This window comes from Ranitomeya imitator, chromosome 3 (assembly GCF_032444005.1).
Source record: "Ranitomeya imitator isolate aRanImi1 chromosome 3, aRanImi1.pri, whole genome shotgun sequence".
Taxonomy (NCBI): Eukaryota; Metazoa; Chordata; class Amphibia; order Anura; family Dendrobatidae; genus Ranitomeya; species Ranitomeya imitator.
This window is the reverse complement of record NC_091284.1, coordinates 73,868,918-73,888,723: the sequence shown is the minus strand read 5'-3', so window position 1 is coordinate 73,888,723 and position 19,806 is coordinate 73,868,918. Positions and strand designations below refer to the sequence as shown.

Here is a 19,806-nt window from a genome sequence, read left to right as displayed (position 1 = left end):
GTTGGATCTGAGCTTCTCCTGATTGTTCCTGTGACCTGTTGCTCTGTATAGCTAAGTGCCTTTTGCTTTTTTGTTGCTTTTTTTCTGTCCAGCTTGTCTTTTGTTTTGCTGGAAGCTCTGAGACGCAAAGGGTGTACCGCCGTGCCGTTAGTTCGGCACGGTGGGTTTTTTTTTGCCCCCTTTGCGTGGTTTTGCTTTAGGGTTTTTTGTAGACTGCAAAGTTCGCTTTACTGTCCTCGCTCTGTCCTAGAATATCGGGCCCCACTTTGCTGAATCTATTTCATCCCTACGTTTTCTCTTTTCATCTTACTCACAGTCATTATATGTGGGGGGCTGCCTTTTCCTTTGGGGAATTTCTCTGGGGCAAGTCAGGCCTATTTTTCTATCTTCAGGCTAGCTAGTTTCTTAGGCTGTGCCGAGTTGCCTAGGTAGTTGTTAGGCGCAATCCACAGCCGCTTTTAGTTGTGTTTAGGATAGGATCAGGTGTGCAGTCTACAGAGTTTCCACGTCTCAGAGCTCGTTCTTGTATTTTTGGGTATTTGTCAGATCACTGTGTGCGCTCTGATCGCTAAGCACACTGTGTTTCTGGATTGCCTTCATAACACCTGTCATTAGCAAACATAACACACCGTATCCCTGTTTATAAAAATAATTAAAATAAAAAATAGTTATATACTCACCTTCCGTCGGCCCTCGGATCCAGGCGAGGCGTTTAGTGATGCTCCTCGCGACGCTTTGGTCCCAAGAATGCTTTGAGGTCTCGCGAGATGATGATGTAGTGGTCTCGCGAGACCGCTACGTCATCATCTCGCGAGACTGCAATGCATGGGCTGGAGCGTCTCGAAGAGCAGGAAAGGCGCCGGAAGGTGTGTATATAATGATTTTTTATTTTTTTTATTATTTTTAACATTATATCTTTTTATTATTGATGCTGCATAGGCAGCGTCAATATTAAAAATTTGGTCACACAGGGTTAATAGCAGCGTTAACGGACTGCGTTACACCGCGGCATAGTGTGGTGTAACGCAGCCATTAACCCAGTGTGAGCGCTGACTGGGGGGGGGGGGAGTATGGAGGGGGCACTGACAAGAGAGTAGGAAGGGGCGAATTCGCAGCTGGACTGTGCCCATCGCTGATTGGTCGCGGCCTGCCACCCACGACCAATCAGCGACGTGGGATTTCCATGACAGACAGACAGATGGAAGTTCCCCCTAGACGATTATATATATAGATTTTGCTTTTAAGGGAATAGTATATAACTAATTAACTTCTTCATGACCGTGCTATTTTCCATTTTTTTGCTTTTTCCTCCTATGCTTCCAAGAGCAGTAACTTTTTATTTTTCCATTCACATAACCATATGACGGGCTGTTTTCTGCTGGACGAGTTGTACTTTTGAATTACACCAGTCTTTTTATAATGCGATGCACTGAATATTTTGATAGGTCAGACATTTTTTGGTTTTTTTTTGATTGCTTTACTTTTAATACTTTTGTATTTTTATATTTTTTGTAACTTAAAAAAAATTATTAACTTTTTACTGTATTTCTTAGTCCCCTTGAGGGTTCTTGAACCTGCAATCATTAGGGTTGAGCGACTTTTACTTTTATAGGATCGGGTCGGGTTTCACGAAACCCGACTTTTTCAAACGTCGGGTCGAGTGAAATCGGCCGATCCTATAGAAAAGTCGGGTTGGGGTCGGCCGAAACACGAAACCCAATGCAGTGCATTGGGTTTCCAATGGTTTCCAGGGTCTGAAGGAGAGGAAACTCTCCTTCAGGCCCTGGGATCCATATTTAAGTGTAAAATAAAGAATTAAAATAAAAAATATTGCTATACTCACCCTCTAACCCGCCCTGGTACTAACCGGCAGCCTTCCTTCCTTAGAATCAGCGCTTGAAGGACCTTCGGTGACGTCGCGGCTTGTGATTGGTCGCGCGAGCGGTCACATGGGCGGTCGCGTGACCAATCACAAGCCGCGACGTCATCTAAGGCCCTTCACGCGCTGATTCAGAGGGTGAGTATAGCAATATTTTTTATTTTAATTCTTTATTTTACACTTAAATATGGATTCCGATACCAATTTCCGATATTGCAAACATATCGGAACTCGGAAGATCGCCGACCTCATGGCAGACCCCACACAGGGGTCGGGTCGGGTTTCATGAAACCCGACTTTGCCAAAAGTCGGCGACTTCTGAAAATGGCCGACCCGTTTCGCTCAACCCTAGCAATCATCCAATCACTTGTACTATAGATAGCAGTGCATCAGCGGACCCCCAGATAGCATGACAACCCATCAGTGCCTCACGATTACGTCACAGGCTCTCAAATTTAACATGTTAATAGCTCTGCTCCACCCACTGCTATTAGAGGCAGATGATAGCTGAATAATTCAGCCATCATTTGCCAGAAAAGATGCTGGTTTAGCTTTTGATGTTTTTAATCACTCCAAACCAGGACAACTACTGTATGCTGATAAGTGCATAAGCCCATAATAGAAAAAAAAGTTTTCCGATAACCCAAACTGTGTATTTGATGATGATTAAAAGCAATTCTCTTTTCAATCATAAATATTCTCTAGGCACTATATAGAATTACTATTTAGGCATTTTTATTAAGACATTTAACTGTATTGTGTGTAAAATATATTCCATTGTTAAAAGGGAATTATATGGTAATAATATTTGAATGCTTCGTAGAGGTATTTAGGCATACTGTCTTAAATATTAAGATGAGAGCTTTGCTTTTCTTGTTGCCCAGGGCACCATTTTCCATAAAACATATTCTATAAAAAAGCCCTGAAAAAAAAAAGCCAGTGCAATTTCAGATCATTTTGGTCCACTCCTGATTCATCATTTGCATTTTTTTTAAATCCCTTTTCATTTTTTTAATTAGGGGTATTCACTGGCGTTTTTCAGAGTAATATTCATTATAATGGCTCACGCAGTTCGTGAATTTTGCACAATGAAAAAATGGGCTTTTTCTGTCTTTAGTCATTCTTGCAACATTTTAAAATAAAAGTTGCATGTTTTTCCAAATATCATAAAAACTGATAAAAAAATTTCCAGTGTACATAAAACACAGGGAGCAAAGTGAGTATAGTGGCGAGAACTATTGAGACTTTATGAAAAGTCGCAAATAATAAATCAGCGAAAACAGCTGGAAGCCCTAAATTCCACCAATGACCACAAACAATGTTGAGCTGTAAATAACAGGTCCTACACATATAAAATAAACAGTAAATAAGGTGAAAAGATGAATTTGATGCAAACTGGTGCTGCTATTCATGTTTATGATAATTTATTATAAAGCAGCAGCTGCATTCCCTGCATCGGATTTTATACAGGCTATGACAGTCCATCCTGACTGATTTCGCCATATCATGAAATGTGATTGCAGCAAGGCATTATAGGAATGACTACACAGTTGGACTTTAGTTCATGGGAGTCTTTTCTGACACATGAACTCTTCTGCTTCATGTAAAATGGCAATGGTCATTTTTTTTGACGATTTTTAAGAAATTAATTGCAATTGTTCGAATTCGCCAGGTCCAGCAAATTTCATTAAAAAAATCAGCAAGAATTTGATTTGCATAAAATTTATGCACACATTTCTAGCAGAGAGGCAAAATAGTTTCAACTTTAAAGGGAACCTGTCACCCCGTTTTTTGAGATTGAGATATAAATACTGTTAAATAGGGCCTGCGCTGTGTGTTACTATAGTGTATGTAGTGTACCCCGATTCCCCACGTATGCTGAGAAATAACTTACCAAAGTCGCCGTTTTCACCTGTCAATCAGGCTGGTCAGGTCGGGAGGGCGTGTTCACAGCGCTGGTTCTTCCTCAGCTTTACGTTGGTGGCGTAGTGGTGTCCGCATGTTGAGGTGACTAATCCACTGTGGGCACGTGAACAAGCAGCGCGCGATCTGCGCTGTCATCCCTTTCGTCGGTGGGGGCGGCCATCTTCCTGGGGCCGCGCGTGCGCAGATCGAGTGCTCTGCTGCACGGGGCTTCAGGAAAATGGCCGCGGGATGCCGCGCGTGCGCATTAGAGATCGCGGCGGCCATTTTCCCAAAGCCGAGATGCAAACTCGGCTTTGGGAAAATGGCCGCCGCGATCTCTAATGCGCACGCGCGGCATCCCGCGGCCATTTTCCTGAAGCCCCGTGCAGCAGAGCACTCGATCTGCGCACGCGCGGCCCCAGGAAGATGGCCGCCCCCACCGACGAAAGGGATGACAGTGCAGATCGCGCACTGCTTGTTCACGTGCCCACAGTGGATTAGTCACTTCAACATGCGGACACCACTACGCCACCAACGTAAAGCTGAGGAAGAACCAGCGCTGTGAACACGCCCTCCCGACCTGACCAGCCTGATTGACAGGCGAAAACGGCGACTTTGGTAAGTTATTTCTCAGCATAGGTGGGGAATCGGGGTACACTACATACACTATAGTAACACACAGCGCAGGCCCTATTTAACAGTATTTATATCTCAATCTCAAAAAACGGGGTGACAGGTTCCCTTTAATGAGGCGTATAAGCTTTATGGTTCTCACAGAAAGGTACAATACTTAAAAAGAACCGAAAATGCTATTCTCTTGCAGATTTGGGGTCAATCAGCAGGTAAATAACTTTACGACTCCGTACTGAAATTGCAGCTACCAGAAGAAACTTTTCTCCTGGTAGCAGAGCTTTCAGCATAGAAACCAGGCAGCATTGAAATGTTATTTACCTGATTATCTTATATCTGAAGTGAAGAATCATTTTGTAGATTGACAGCTGATCATTAAACTGTCTAGAGGGCAAATTGTCTACTACTGTACTGTGTTGGCCAATCAGTGGTTCTTGGGGACAACTCTAAGGGTTTACCTTCTTTAGGTCTCACTTTATGAATATGGGGAAGCCCTTTTTCCTCCTTAAATTAGGAGGCAGGATGACATTACAAAAACAACACTCTTAACCCACTTGTACTCCAAACGTACATGCACAACACGATGATGTTCACCTATGCACCTCTCCATCTTGTCAGAACTATTTACTCTCCAGCGACAGTAGCCTAAAGCAACATGATGTCAGGACTAATTCTCCAAAGCGCCATGTCACCTGTATAACACAACTAATTACATGCACTACTTAATAAAATACCCGTAGCCAACTAATAAAGTGCAGTGCAAAAACATACATAAAGAAGCATTCCCATCAAAGTTTTTATCCTCTTAATATATTGCCATCATCATATTATATTGAACTGTGTACTTACAAGTGCTCATTTTGCCTTTCTACTCTTTTATTTCTTCTCTTTTCTCTGATTCAATTAGAAACAGCACGTCTTTTTTTCCTGCATTCATCAACCCCCTCTTAAACTCCTGACCAAGCTGCTCCACTCCTCCCCTCTGGCTATTTACTTTTGAAGCTACTCATGACTTGTGCAGATAAAATTGATCACCTGTTTCTGCATAGATCCTAGAATGAAACAGCTAGTTATTTTATAATCACGTCATGTCAGAGACTTAATGGAAAGTAGAAAAATTATCTGAGTAGAAGAGCAAAAAGAGCAATTGCAAGTACACAGTGCTGTATAATTTGATGACTGCAGTATATTAAAAGGATAAAAGCTTTGATAAATGTTCATCACTAACACACTGATCAATAAAGGAGGTGAGGGGTGAATTGAACCCCCCCACTTGAACAATGCATCACACGTGGAAATGTTGGATCTTAACCATTTTCCCTTATATGAAAACCGGTCAATTCCTTTAAGAGAACATCATGATGCAATACTGTATCTATACTTGTGCATTATGCTAATACTGCAGAGTGAATAACTGATGAAACTGTAATTTATACTTATTCTGTATTTTTATCTATGGATAAATAGGCAAGAGGGTGCTGGTAGACCTATTAATATTACTGTTTTGTCTTTTATGATTGATGGATTATTAGTGCTTCCTATGACAACATGTTTCCTAGCAATGAGTGACACTGACAACATTTGAATTCGGCAGTTTGCCCTAATTTGACCAGGATATTCGATTTGCATCCAATTTATAGGATGCAATTCAAATGTACATTATTATGCTCTGATCGTGACACAGGAGATGCCAAAAGTTCCAGGTGCTTTAAGATGCAGAAAATAGCAGAGTGAAGACCAGACCGAAAACATTACGTCAAGGCCAGTCGAGTAATATTTTTTCTTTTACTATTTGTATCTAGCAGAATGGCGACAGGATGTCATTTTCCTGAAGCTTAACGAAACACATACAGTAACAAAAAAAAATTTAATTCTGTCAAAACCAATTTTTTTGTTAGATTCTATGTCCTTTCAATTTGCCTCAAATCAATACTCTCATCTTTAATGTTTACAATCACCATATTTTCTTGAACATAAAACATACTCTTTAGCGTTAAAAAAGTGTTAATAAAGTGTGCATTTTATAGTCCTGAAGCAGCTTCCTATGATCAAGGCAAACACTTACACAGTGTCAGTTCCAATCACTGAGAGAACTGTATAGCTGCACAGTTCTCTGTCCTCCTGCATGACACTCATCAGTCTGATCTGTCAATGCAGGGCAGAAAAGGAAAGCTACCATACCAGGACCTGCATATCACTAAAGCTACGCTGAATGATGACCAGTCACATGTCTGAAACTAACTTCTTTAAACATTTCACTTAAAATCAGTGTCTAAGATGCAATAGAGTTATGTGTGTGTGCATGTATGTAGTAAAGTTGTGTGTACATAGGACAGCTGTGTGTGTATGTAGCAGAGCTGTGTGTATGCAGCAGTGATGTGTGTATGTAGCAGACATGCGTATATGCAGAAGAGCTCTGTGTGTATGTAGGAAAGCGATGTGTTTCTGCAGCAGAGCTGTGTGTGTATGCAGCAAAGCTCTTTGTATATGGAATTGAGCAGTATGTGTATGTAACAGAGCTGTATATATACATATCAGACCTGTGGTTGTACAGCTTTACGTGTAGATGACTTTGTGTTTATGTAGCAGAACTGTGTGTACATATAGAAAAGCTGTGCGTGTATGTAGCAAAGCGGTGTGTGTTTCTGTAGTAGAGCTGTGTGTCTATGTAACAGAGCTGCATGTGTGTATGTAGCAAGTCTGTTTGTGCAGCAGAGCTGTTTGTGAGGCTCAACTGTCTGTATGTAGCAGAGCTGTGTGCATGTCCTGTGCATGCAGCCATGTTCTATATATGCTTTATACTGTATATGTGTGCATTGTGTATAACACACTTGCTGCAAAGAAACACAAACAGGAGAGCTATTGCCTACCAGATTCTTTTCTTTGATCCCTCTACTTCTTTACACTACCAGGAATGTTATATACTATAGTTAGGTACGGCCTATATTCCGAAAAATAGGAAATGCACTGATTTGGAAATAATAAGAAACACAATTGTTTTCCTTCTACTTCTGCCAAATTTCTTAAGCGAAAGCAAAGGGAAATTTAATTGAGATATTGTAATATCATCAATTCTATAATTTTACCAATGTATACAGAAATGTTAGTGTTCGTGCTTAAAATGAAAAACTCACAGATGCACAGAAATGGTAGACTATATGTAGAATACATAGATGTGTTTTATTGGATTTCTTCCTCCAGCCTCACACTGGATTAAATTAATCAAGGTAAATGATTGGTTTCCTAGCAAACCATGAGGGGAAGCTGAACACCTGGCGGCTGTAATGTTTGTGCGCACTGCAAGTATGTAATAGCTGCACTAATTTTAGACTTGCTTTGCTGTATGTAAATGGCATCACTTCAATATAACAACGTATACTACATAATGTAATAATGCTTTATCAGGGACAAACCCCAAGGAAACATCATGCTAATAGTACAGTTTTCCATAGCATCACCAACATCCTGGATGTACCTGCACACTTACTTGTTCAAGTTTGCTCTGGAATTCATGAGGAGGTTCATTTTTTAAAGAGGCTCACCATATTTTTTGTCTGACAGTTTGTCATAGTCGTGTCCCTGTTAGGAACATCGTTATGTATGCAACAACTGTGACTATAATGCCCTGATCTGTGTAGTCGCTTGTACATGTCGATGTTGTGTTCAATGCACCTAAATTTGCATAAAGTTTTATAATTTACTGTAGTTTTTCAAGATAAACGACTTCATTTGGGCATTCTATTTTTTAATTAAAAGTGTCTTGGAGCTGCAGTGCAATACAGTGCAACTAACACCAGGGGGAGTTTAATAGGGGTGCGAGACTGCACACACTGAGCAGCTGAACAGATGCCACCTAGTGGCAAGAGAGTAGTCAGAAAAAGCCGAGTCAGGACACAAGATAACACGTCAGTACAAAAGGATAAAACAGAAAGGATAGTCAGGACATAGCAGGAGATCAGTAAACCAGGGCGAGCAAAATACGGTACAATAGGGACAAATCAAGACAGCGTCAATAACCAAGCCAGGAGATCAGCATCAGAGAATCAATCAGAACAGACAAACGCAGGGAAAAGGCAGACAGAGGGGGATTACCGACACAGGACAAGTCAGGGTTAACAGCAGGACAAACCAAGGGTTTCCAGAGTCAGGTTCACAAGCCCAAGACAGAACTATAGCTGACACTGCCAGCAAGATTCATGGGAGCTAAATAGCAAACCCGAACCCAGAATGAGGCAGAGCAAAGTTAACCCTTGATATGATCCGTCCAAAAAAGGGCAGACACTAGTAAACCCTGGAACGGATCATGACAAAAAGGACCTGTTACTAGGTCAAAAGTGGCCAGTGTCACGACTCTGCTATCGAGTGTCCCGGGACCAAGGGCTCATTCCCTGTAGGAAAAAGTCCAGTTCACCGTAATAGGCATCCTTTGGTGTTCAGAGCAAGGAAACGCTGTGTCAAGGCGTGGAGAAATCAAACACAAGAGTCCAGCTCAACAAACATGTGAACAAACTAATTTCTTTATTCACCAAAAGTGCTGAGCAGAGGTTAAGACAACATCAGCATAGACAGTTACATGATATGCGACATCAACGCATTTCAGGTGGCTATCATGATTAAGGGTGCGTAGCCACCTGAATCTCGTTGATGTCGCATATCATGCAACTACCAATGCTGATGTTGCTTTATATGATGTATGTACTGTATATATATATACATATATATACATACTTTTTTTTTAGTTTAGTTTATTCAGAAATATTTATGCTATATTTAATTATGCAGAACCTTCAGCTTATCGCACCTCTTTAATTTTACTGTTCACATGGACAGTATAAAAGATGCATCCAGATGATGTATAAACAGCAGAGCAAAGGCCCAATGTAAGTGTCCGATTGTGTATGTGATGAATGGTGCTGCTATCTAGGGCATCTAGGACTATTTTATATAAATTGACACAGATACCAGGAGCAATAGCGGCAACAATTCTCATTCCTTATAGAAAAAAGGAATATGATGTACAACTGTGAGCAGTCTGAGACTTTGCACACATGAGTCACTTTACAGAAGGACACACATCTACTTTTCTTCTTCGTAAAAATGGTGAGCATCTTGTTTCAGCAATGAGGAGCAAAAAGACAAGTATTAATCAGTCTATCTCAGATCACTGTAATATTATTAATTGAAAGCGCTTCAGCGAATTTCTGCATTTCTTAGTGATCAGACGATTGAGCAGCTCAGAGAGAGACCATGTGATCTGACGTCTGGATTATATACTCTGTGTTCTACAGCAGTAACCAAACAAAAACGATAAGCAGTCATAGGGTCCCATAAAATATATAATCTTTATTAAACATAAAATATAAAAATACCAAATACCAGATACAGTAGCACAAAGGGAGAATGCGCACACTCAGTGGCCGCACATGCCCCATCATCCTTGCATCATTATCATATCGTCAGCTTGCTAAGAAAGCAAATATATCACTGGCTGCAAGTGCAACAAGGCAGGTGCCTACATTCTTAGCTAAAAAATAGCATACAGATAATGACAGATGAGGATCACAACATACATTAAAGATGCAGCGATGGGGGACCGTCAGTCCACCCCGACGCACGTTTCGGAACACCGAGCTCCTTCCTCAGGTCCTATTGTTACATATATGTGAGTGACATTTGACTCTAGTTACTATCAGTTTTTTTCTCTTTTACATGTAATATGCTTGTTTCATGTGTGTTATTCTACAGCAGTAGTATACACACAAACATATATTGTCAGCCCTGAGCGTGGCAAAAGTTGAAAAAGTAGGTGTAGTATATGGAACGGACATTGCCTACAACTTTTAGACAAGTTTGCTGAGTATTAAGTGTCAATTCCCATCATTAAAGAGATCAGTTATCCAAAATAACTTGCAATTGATACCCCCCACTGATCTTAAAGGGAACCTGTCAGCAGGATTGTGCACCGTAACCTGCACAGTGTCAGGTCGGTGCTGTTATACTGATTAACATGATACCTTGATTGATTAAATCCACTTTGTGGTTGTTGTTTAATCTTTACTTTCAGTTTTGAGTTAATGATATGCTCGTTCTCCGGGGCGGCCTGTGGGGGGTCTTCATGGGGTGCTCTGATTAGGTATTCATAATGGAGACTGCTGACAGATCACTGACCACTCACTGACCGGCCCCTAGTTTGTATAATGAATATCTGTACATAATTAAGGAAAAAAAATCCCTTCTGTAGGCAGGTGTCAGCCGTGACCCCTGCGCTGCAGCATAATCGCTTGTCTAATGTCCCAATAATAAATGTGGTTGATGCTATTCAGATGGAAACAAAAATATCAATTTTAAGATGGCGCCCGGATTGGAGGAGCGTCCCTACTCAGTTCTAACCCACGTCCTGTGAACTGGTACAAACTAGTTAAAGTCCTGTTTAGTCCAGTCGAGGTAGAGCAAGGAAGAGCAGGGAAGCTCCATTGCTCCCTCAATCAACACCAGTTCACGCTGAGGTAAAATCATTCTCCACGTAGTCACCTCCACAGAGGAGTGAAGCCTCATACAGTCAGGAGAGATAAGGCTGGACAAGTGCTCTCCTGTATACTGATTTTCCTATGAGCTTCTAGATTCACGTTTTTCCACACCACAATTTTTGTGTGACCTACCCCCTGTAATAGGGAACGGTAGGGCTAAAAACGTGAGTACTTCCAAATTACTACTGTGTCGCTATGAGCAGGAGCCAACCCGTGAAGCTCCCTCCACCAGTGTGGCATTACCTGGACTGTGCATATTTCCTCCCATAACAATGAAAAGCTGTGTCACCCTGAGAGGCACCAAACTTGCTTGTTTCATAAGGAGAAGACTCCTTCCTTCATACGCACCATATGCAGTGTAACCTATACTGTGAATTACCAGCACTTTGCCTATAAGTGAGAGAGACTGTCCCCTGTCTTCAGTAAAGTTTACAAGTTCACCTGTGTGTCTGGCTCCTTGAAATTGCATGAACATCACTGGCGCTCCAACACCGGCCCCCAGGCACCACCTCTACAGGAGCGCCTCCGAGGGGTCCTATACCATCTCCATAAGTGCCACCTCCCGCTATTGACAATTGCTGTTGACATGAAGGAAGTATTTGTGAGTCCAGTGAACTACTTCAGCTACCGTGACAATAAAATCTGTTGTCAGTGGAACTACATGTCCCAGCTGACCCTATGCAACATCTGGCTCCTTCCCCGTTGCTCACCGCGCACACCTCTTCATGAATTCTACAAGTTCTACTCCACTAAGGCTACGTTCACATTTGCGTTGTGCGCCGCTGCGTCGGCGACGCAACGCACAACGCAAATAAAAGTGCACCAAAACGCACACAAAAAACGCTGCGTTTTGCGACGCATGCGTCGTTTTTTGCCAAAATTTCGACGCAAAAAAAATGCAACTTGTTGCGTTTTCTTTGCCTGACGCTTGCGGCAAAAAAACCGCATGCGTCGCACAACGCAGCACAACGCATGTCCATGCGTCCCCCATGTTAAATATAGGGGCGCATGACGCATGCGTCGCCGCTGCGTCGGGAGACGCTAATGTGAACGTAGCCTAAGACTGACGTGTTTGTTGATTTCAAAGGAAAAAAAAAAACTCCAAGTAAATGTGGCGCTAAGCACCTACGGATTTTTTGAATGCATCCACTTCAAGTGAAAAATGTTAATAAAAATTCATTTATTTTCTCAAAATAAAAAAAATAAAATATATTTGTAAAATGTTTTAAAAAAACAGTACAACGCGTTTCGGCTGCTATTTTTACAGTGCAGCCTTCATCAGGTAGCAAAAAAAAAAAAGAACAAACATACATCCTTTGAAATCGCCACCTATGTGGATCTGAAGCAGGATCAACACATAGTTCTACAAAGTGAGCTGCACACCTTATTGGATTATACAACACACGAAGAAGAGTTGCCTAAAGAATTGATTCCTTGAGAATCTCAACGTGCATTTCTTACCGATAGAAGGTGAGCATAACTAAAAATAAAAGAAATGTTTTTAACTTGTTGGTAAAAACGTATTACGCTCAGAGGAAGCGCCGCACTTGTCTCTTTTTTTCCCCTCTTTCCCTAAGCCAGGGTATTTGTAAAGTGTTTGTTGATTTGTTTTTTTTTCTGTTTTTTTTTAAGTCATATAAAGATTCCTGTGGGGTGATGCCGCTGCTAAAAAAAAAAATGCATGCATCTAAAAAAAATAAAAAATAAATGCAATAAACAGCAAAATCACCAGCATCCAATACCCTAAAGACATATATTTGTAGAGTTTTATATACTTCACTAAAGACTTTACAGTAACATCAGGACCAGGTGTATTTTACTAAAATTAAGTAATAAAAAAAGGCCAAAACACAAAAATACAGAGAACGCTGGGTGTGAACTGACCCGAAAGAGTCATCAGTCTTAACAACCTACAAGAAATGTGGAATAATTCACGCCCCTCTAGATCAAATGTTGAGGTTCAGCTCATTTCCGCTGTGTGGGGACGTATAAATATTTGCATTCTAGACTCTTATGGAAGTCAACGCGCAAAATGAAAAAAATATTAAATACTTTTATCCATTTGTAATAGAGCTCTGGGCAGAACCATAAGTGCACATGAGCAAAGATAATGCAAAACGTCACCTGTAGTCCCATGTAAAATCACAAATCTCACATTGTAATAGAGCTGTGCCAAGGAACTGACTCAGCTCTGCTGTACTGAACATAATCTAAATAACACGATCAACGAGATCCTTGTAAAGGGGATTTATATATCACTGGATATATTTCGGTAACTTTAGGTATTAAGAGAAATCAAGAATTAGCGTAGTTTTTTTATGTGCAGAATTAATTAACCCCTTTAAACATTTATGTTAAATGAATAAGAAGTGAGATCTTCTTACCTGTTCACGGAGTATGTCCTGGATGATTTCCCAGCAGAATGGGCTCCAACTTTATCATTTCCCAAATACACGCAGGAAAATATGAAGATCTAGCCTAGAATCTGATTCCTTGTTAATCCATGTGTGAGCTCGGAGAGAAAGGCAATGTGAAAACCCTTAACGTGCCAAATAAGACAAGGCAAAATTGTGTAGGAAAATAAGGCAAAAGCTGTTGAGAGAGAGACTTGCAGGCAGCCCAGGAGCTCATTGTTCTGAGTGCATCTCCACTGGCTTATGTGTGCAACATTCCATGAGCTGGGGGTGCAACAGATAGGAGGGATACTGCCCCCTGCTGGTCACATTCAATATTGTGTGGAGCGCTGATAATGACATTGGCCGCCAGTGACCCGCGCTCTATGAAACTCTGCAAGCGTCTCTGTTACTAACGTATAGCATAGGGTCATATATACAACTGCATGCTACAAATGGAGCTTTGAGCATAGACCTTAGTACATTGTCCACTCATGACTACATTTAGTGAAGCTGTACTATCGTATTAACAAAAACTGCAAAAAAAAAAAATTAATAAAGTTATACACATAGAGAGATGAGCGAGCCCGAAATGAAACTTCTGGCGGAGGTGTTCGGCGTTGTGCATCGAATGCTAACTGTTTGGCGATCCGGGTAGAGGGGGGAGGAGAAGAGAGAGAATTTAATTTTCTAGTTGAAAAGATTGGGTCCTCATTGTTTTCAATGAGGTTGAGTTCTGGTTCAAGTTCTGGTACTAGAACCGAACTTTGGAAAATTGTATAGGGTATCAGAATCCGAACTTTCACATGTTCTTGTAGATTGTAAGCTTGCGAGCAGGGACCTCACTCCTAATGTCACTGTTTAAATTGGCTTAACTCGTACCGAATTTATTGTTTGTACATGTCCCCGCTTAATTGTAAAGTGCTGCGGAATATGTTAGCGCTATATAAATAAAAATTATTATTATTATTATGTCCACTCATCCCTAGTTATATATTCTTCTACACTAGGGAACGGATCCATGGAAGTTTGTGTTCTGATAACTTTATTCCAAAGTTCTGTTTGTGTACCAAAACTGTAGTTGAACTTGAACCAGAACCCAAACCCAAACTCCATTGAAATCTCTCTCACTTCCCCCAGAACTCGGAACATTGCAACGTACTCCCGGAAGAAGTCCGTGTTCAGCATTTAGTACCGGACACAAACTGTCTGGTACAAAGGCTGACCTTTCAAATTCGGATTCGGCCATCTCTATTCCACACCTTTCATTTATCACACATGAATGTACAGGATATTTTAAAGATTATTACATCTGTAACATACAAAGCATAAATTAATGTTCTAGCATGTATGACAAAATAGACCTATGATGTTGAAAATCCAGCAAACACCCGGTGATTGAGTAAAAAGGATTTTTAAAAAATAAAAGTTACAATTAAGGCTGCTTTCACACATCAGGTTTTTGGTTTCAGGCTAAATCCGGCAAATTTGCCAAAAAATGGATCCTGCGTAAATTGTGAAAAAACTGATGCATCGGATCCTTTTTTTTAGCTGGATCCGGCTCTCCGGAGGAGAGAGAGGGAGAGGGAGGAGAGAGAGAAGGAGAGAGAGAGGGAGAAGAGAGAGAGGGAGGAGAGAGAGAGGGGGAGGAGAGAGAGGGAGAGAAGAGAGAGAGAGAGAGGGAGAGGAGAGAGGGAGAGAGAGAGAGGGAGGAGAGAGAGGGAGAGGGAGGAGATAGAGAAGGAGAGAGAGGGAGAGAGAGAGAGGGAGGAGAGAGAGAGAGGGAGGAGAGAGAGAGAGGGAGGAGAGAGAGGGAGAAGAGAGAGGGAGGAGAGAGAGAGGGAGAAGAGAGAGGGAGAGAGAGAGGGAGAGAGTGAGAGAGGGAGAGGAGAGAGGGAGAGAGAGAGAGGGAGGAGAGAGAGAGGGAGAAGAGAGAGGGAGAGAGAGAGAGGGAGAGAGAGAGGGATGAGAGAGAGAGGGAGAAGAGAGAGGGAGAGAGAGAGAGGGAGGAGAGAGAGAGAAGGAGAGAGAGAGGGAGAAGAGAGAGAGGGAGGAGAGAGAGAGGGGGAGGAGAGAGAGAGGGAGAGGAGAGAGGGAGAGAAAGAGAGAGAGAGGGAGGAGAGAGAGAGGGAGAAGAGAGAGGGAGAGAGAGAGGGAGAGAGAGAGGGATGAGAGAGAGAGGGAGGAGAGAGAGGGAGGAGAGAGAGGGAGGAGAGAGAGAGGGAGGAGAGAGAGGGAGGAGAGAGAGGGAGAGGGAGGAAATAGAGAAGGAGAGAGAGAGGGAGAAGAGAGAGGGAGAGAGAGAGAGGGAGGAGAGAGAGAGGGAGAGAGAGAGAGAGAGAAAGAGAGAGGGAGGAGAGAGAGAGGGAGGAGAGAGAGGGAGAAGAGAGAGGGAGGAGAGAGAGGGAGAAGAGAGAGGGAGAGAGAGGGAGGGAGAGAGGGATGAGAGAGAGAGGGAGGAGAGAGAGAGGGAGGAGAGAGAGGGAGGAGAGAGAAGGAGGAGAGAGAGAGGGAGGAGAGAGAGGGAGGAAAGAGAGAGGGAGGAGAGAGAGGGAGGAGAGAGAGGGAGAGGGAGGAAATAGAGAAGGAGAGAGAGAGGGAGAAGAGAGAGGGAGAGAGAGAGAGAGGGAGGAGAGAGAGAGGGAGAGAGAGAGAGAGAGAGAGAAAGAGAGAGGGAGGAGAGAGAGAGGGAGGAGAGAGAGGGAGAAGAGAGAGGGAGGAGAGAGAGAGGGAGAAGAGAGAGGGAGAGAGAGAGGGAGAGAGAGAGAGGGAGGAGAGAGAGAGGGAGAAGAGAGAGAGGGAGGAGAGAGAGAGGGAGAGGAGATAGGGAGAGAGAGAGAGGGAGGAGAGAGAGAGGGAGAAGAGAGATGGAGAGAGAGAGAGGGAGAGAGAGGGAGGAGAGAGAGAGGGAGAAGAGAGAGGGAGAGAGAGAGAGGGAGGAGAAAGAGAGGGAGGAGAGAGAGAGAGGGAGGAGAGAGAGGGAGGGGAGAGAGGGAGGAGAGAGAGAGGGAGGAGAGAGAGGGAGGAGAGAGAGGGAGAGGGAGGAGATAGAGAAGGAGAGAGAGAAGGAGAAGAGAGAGGGAGAGAGAGAGAGAGGGAGGAGAGAGAGGGAGAGAGAGAGAGAGAGAGGGAGGAGAGAGAGAGGGAGGAGAGAGAGGGAGAAGAGAGAGGGAGGAGAGAGAGGGAGAGAGAGAGGGAGGAGAGAGAGAGGGAGAAGAGAGAGGGAGAGGGAGAGAGAGAGGGAGAGGGAGGAGAGAGAGAGGGAGAAGAGAGAGGGAGAGAGAGAGAGGGAGAAGAGAGAGGGAGGAGAGAGAGAGGGAGAAGAGAGAGGGAGAGAGAGAGGGAGGAGAGAGAGAGGGAGAAGAGAGAGGGAGAGAGGGAGGAGAGAGAGGGAGAGGGAGGAGAGAGAGAAGGAGAGAGAGGGAGAAGAGAGAGGGAGAGAGAGAGAGGGAGGAGAGAGAGGGAGAGAGAGAGATAGGGAGGAGAGAGAGAGGGAGAAGAGAGAGGGAGAGAGAGAGAGAGGGAGGAGAGAGAGAGGGAGAGGAGAGAGGGAGAGAGAGAGGGAGGAGAGAGAGAGGGAGAAGAGAGAGGGAGAGAGAGGGAGGAGAGAGAGAGGGAGAGAGAGAGAGGGAGAGAGAGAGGGAGGAGAGAGAGAGGGAGAAGAGAGAGGGAGGAGAGAGAGAGGGAGAGGAGAGAGGGAGAGAGAGAGGGAGGAGAGAGAGAGGGAGAAGAGAGGGAGAGAGAGAGGGAGGAGAGAGAGAGGGAGAAGAGAGAGGGAGAGAGAGGGAGGAGAGAGAGAGGGAGAAGAGAGAGGGAGAGAGAGAGGGAGGAGAGAGAGGGAGAGGGAGGAGAGAGAAAAGGAGAGAGAGAGAGGGAGAAGAGAGAGGGAGAGAGAGAGAGAGGGAGGAGAGAGGGAGAGAGAGAGAGATTTTTTCCCCATGCTAGAATCAAAAACAAAGCTTCTGGGCATGCTCAATGTGTAAAAAACGGATTCGGTAGACGGAAATGTTCATTCACACATCCGTTCCATGCGTTTATTGGCGGAAATGTCCCTTCAAGCTTTTTCACCGGACACAAAAAACGTTGCAGTGAACGTTTTTTGTGTCTGGCGAAAAAGCCTGAAGGGATAGATCCGGCACAAAACGGATGCAACGCATGTCCTTCAGGCACAATCCGCCGCTAATACAACTCTATGGGGAAAAAAACAGATCCGGCGTAAGAAAAAAACGGATCCGGATTGTGCCTGAAACTGTCGGATTGTGCCTGAAAGAAAAAACCTGATGTGTGAAAGCAGCCTAAACAGGGATCAATAAAGAGCAAATATTTAAAAAAAATCTTCTACACAAATCAATAAAAATATGAGAGAGGGGTCTGACCTTTTTTAAGAAGGTGCAGTATTTAAATCTAAATTCTGGATCACAGCCATGGAGTTTGGCCACATGCTCAGACCAAAGAACGTTATTAGTTTTCAAGGATAATGCTGTAGGAAAAGACTTTGGAGTGGCCTATTTCTGTGAGGACATCATATCTATAGAACAGCAACTCACAGAACGTTCTAACAATATCGGCAGACTTAGTCTAGGATTCTTTTAGCTGAAATGAAATATGATTGGCAAATGATGGATTATAATTTATTGATTATTTTCTTTAGGTGAAACATAGAATAATAACAAATCTTTTTTTTTTATGTCTTCTATAGGGCTTATCACTTATCGGTAGGTATTTGCTAACAACCTGCCATGGTTGTCAACTTGACTTTTAATTTTTTCTCGATGGCTTATGAAAAATTCACGGAGAGACAATATTTTTTTATGGACACATTTTAAACCATAAAAAAATCATTGTGATTACCAGGGATCCAGCCCAAAATTCTGATATGAAGACATTATCTGCATTCACTGTAAACTGTAAAATGAGGATAGTTAGTCTAAATAATCTGTATACGTTTTTTCAGCTTCAAAAAAAAAAAATCACAGACGTCTTAAATTTTTTTATGGACAAGGGAAAAAAACTAACTATTTTTACAGTCTGTTTGGAGCTTCCGGATGGTTGGCGAGCCGATGAACTCTGGTCACCTTACTGACGTTACCGCTCGGCAGTGAAGCTGCGTTCTCATGCCAGATCAGTGTCTTCTGGATGCCGGGCTGAGCAGTCGCATTCTATGTCACCACCCAGAGATACATACAGATATACTGTAGCTGAGTTTGGCTCATCATGCAGCATATAGATTATCAGCAGACAGGTAAGGATTTCTTTTTTTTTTCCATTTTTCTTGGGAAATTAATAAATGGGTAAAAAAGCATTGGGGAGTTTCTTTATTCAAATAATAGGCTTTGCTCTGTGTGTGTGTGTGTTATTTAACTTTAACTGAAGTGGTTAGTAATGGAGGTGTCTTACAGACGCCTCTCCATTACAAACCCCTGGGCTTGATGGGCATGTTTAAAATTTTTCCTCACCCCAATTCCATGTGAGGAAAAGCTCACAGATGAGAACTGCCTAATTGACTAACATTGTAGCGAGTGAAATGCGAGATTTTCTTACATTGCACTCGCCGAGTTTAAATGGAGATGTGAACAAACCCTTAGGGTATGTTCACACGTTCCTGATTTCCATCCTTTTTTTTTCAGGACTGTTTTTTAAAAAACTGCAGCTCTTGGCAGAAAACGCAGGTCCTTTTTTTGGTCCTTTTTTTGTCCTTTTTTGATGCGTTTTTTGATCCTTTTTTTTATCCTTTTTTTATGCAGTTTTCTATGCAGAGTCTGTGTGTTTTCTAGGAAGTTTTTTAGGGTTAACATGGCTGAAAATACCCTAACCCTACCCCTACCCCTAACCCTACCCCTAACCCTAACCCTACCCCTAACCCTAATCCTACCCCTAACCCTAACCCTACCCCTAACCCTACCCCTAACCCTAGCCCTACCCCTAACCCTAACCCTACCCCTAACCCTACCCCTATTCTAACCTTAGTGGAAAAAAAAAATTCTTAATTTTTTTTATTGTCCCTACCTATGGGGGTGACAAAGGGGGGGGGTGTCATTTACTATTTTTTTTTATTTTGATCACTGAGATAGATCTCAGTGATCAAAATGCACTTTGGAACGAATCTGCCGGCCGGCAGATTCGGCGGGCGCACTGCGCATGCGCCCGCCATTTTGCAAGATGGCGGCGCCCAGGGAGAAGACGGCCGGACGGACACCGGGACGCCGGGTAAGTATAAGGGGGGGAGATTAGGGCACGGGGGGGCGTCGGAGCACTGGGGGGGGCATCGGAGCACGGGGCGGTGGGATTGGAGCACGGGGGGGGGCAGGATCGGAGCACGGCGGGGCAGCCACACTCCGCCCACGCACTTCCGCCCGCTTCCCCGCACTTCCTGCTGCAGCGGTTCTGCACCACAAACCGCAGTAAAACCCGCAGATATTTTTTTCATCTGCGGGTTTTACTGCGGGTTTGACCTCACAATGGAGGTCAATGG

The 19,806-nt window shown here is 43.2% G+C and overlaps 1 protein-coding gene across 1 annotated transcript in view; it reads right to left on the bottom strand.

The window, feature by feature from the left end:
- Positions 1 to 13,427, bottom strand: part of HTR1F (5-hydroxytryptamine receptor 1F) — a 502,912-nt gene extending 489,485 nt beyond the window's left edge. The window contains exon 1 of the mRNA XM_069760044.1: positions 13,326 to 13,427. The gene's annotated coding sequence lies outside the window, so the exon portion shown is untranslated. The remainder of the gene's footprint in view (positions 1 to 13,325) is intronic.
- Positions 13,428 to 19,806: the final 6,379 nt, after the last annotated feature.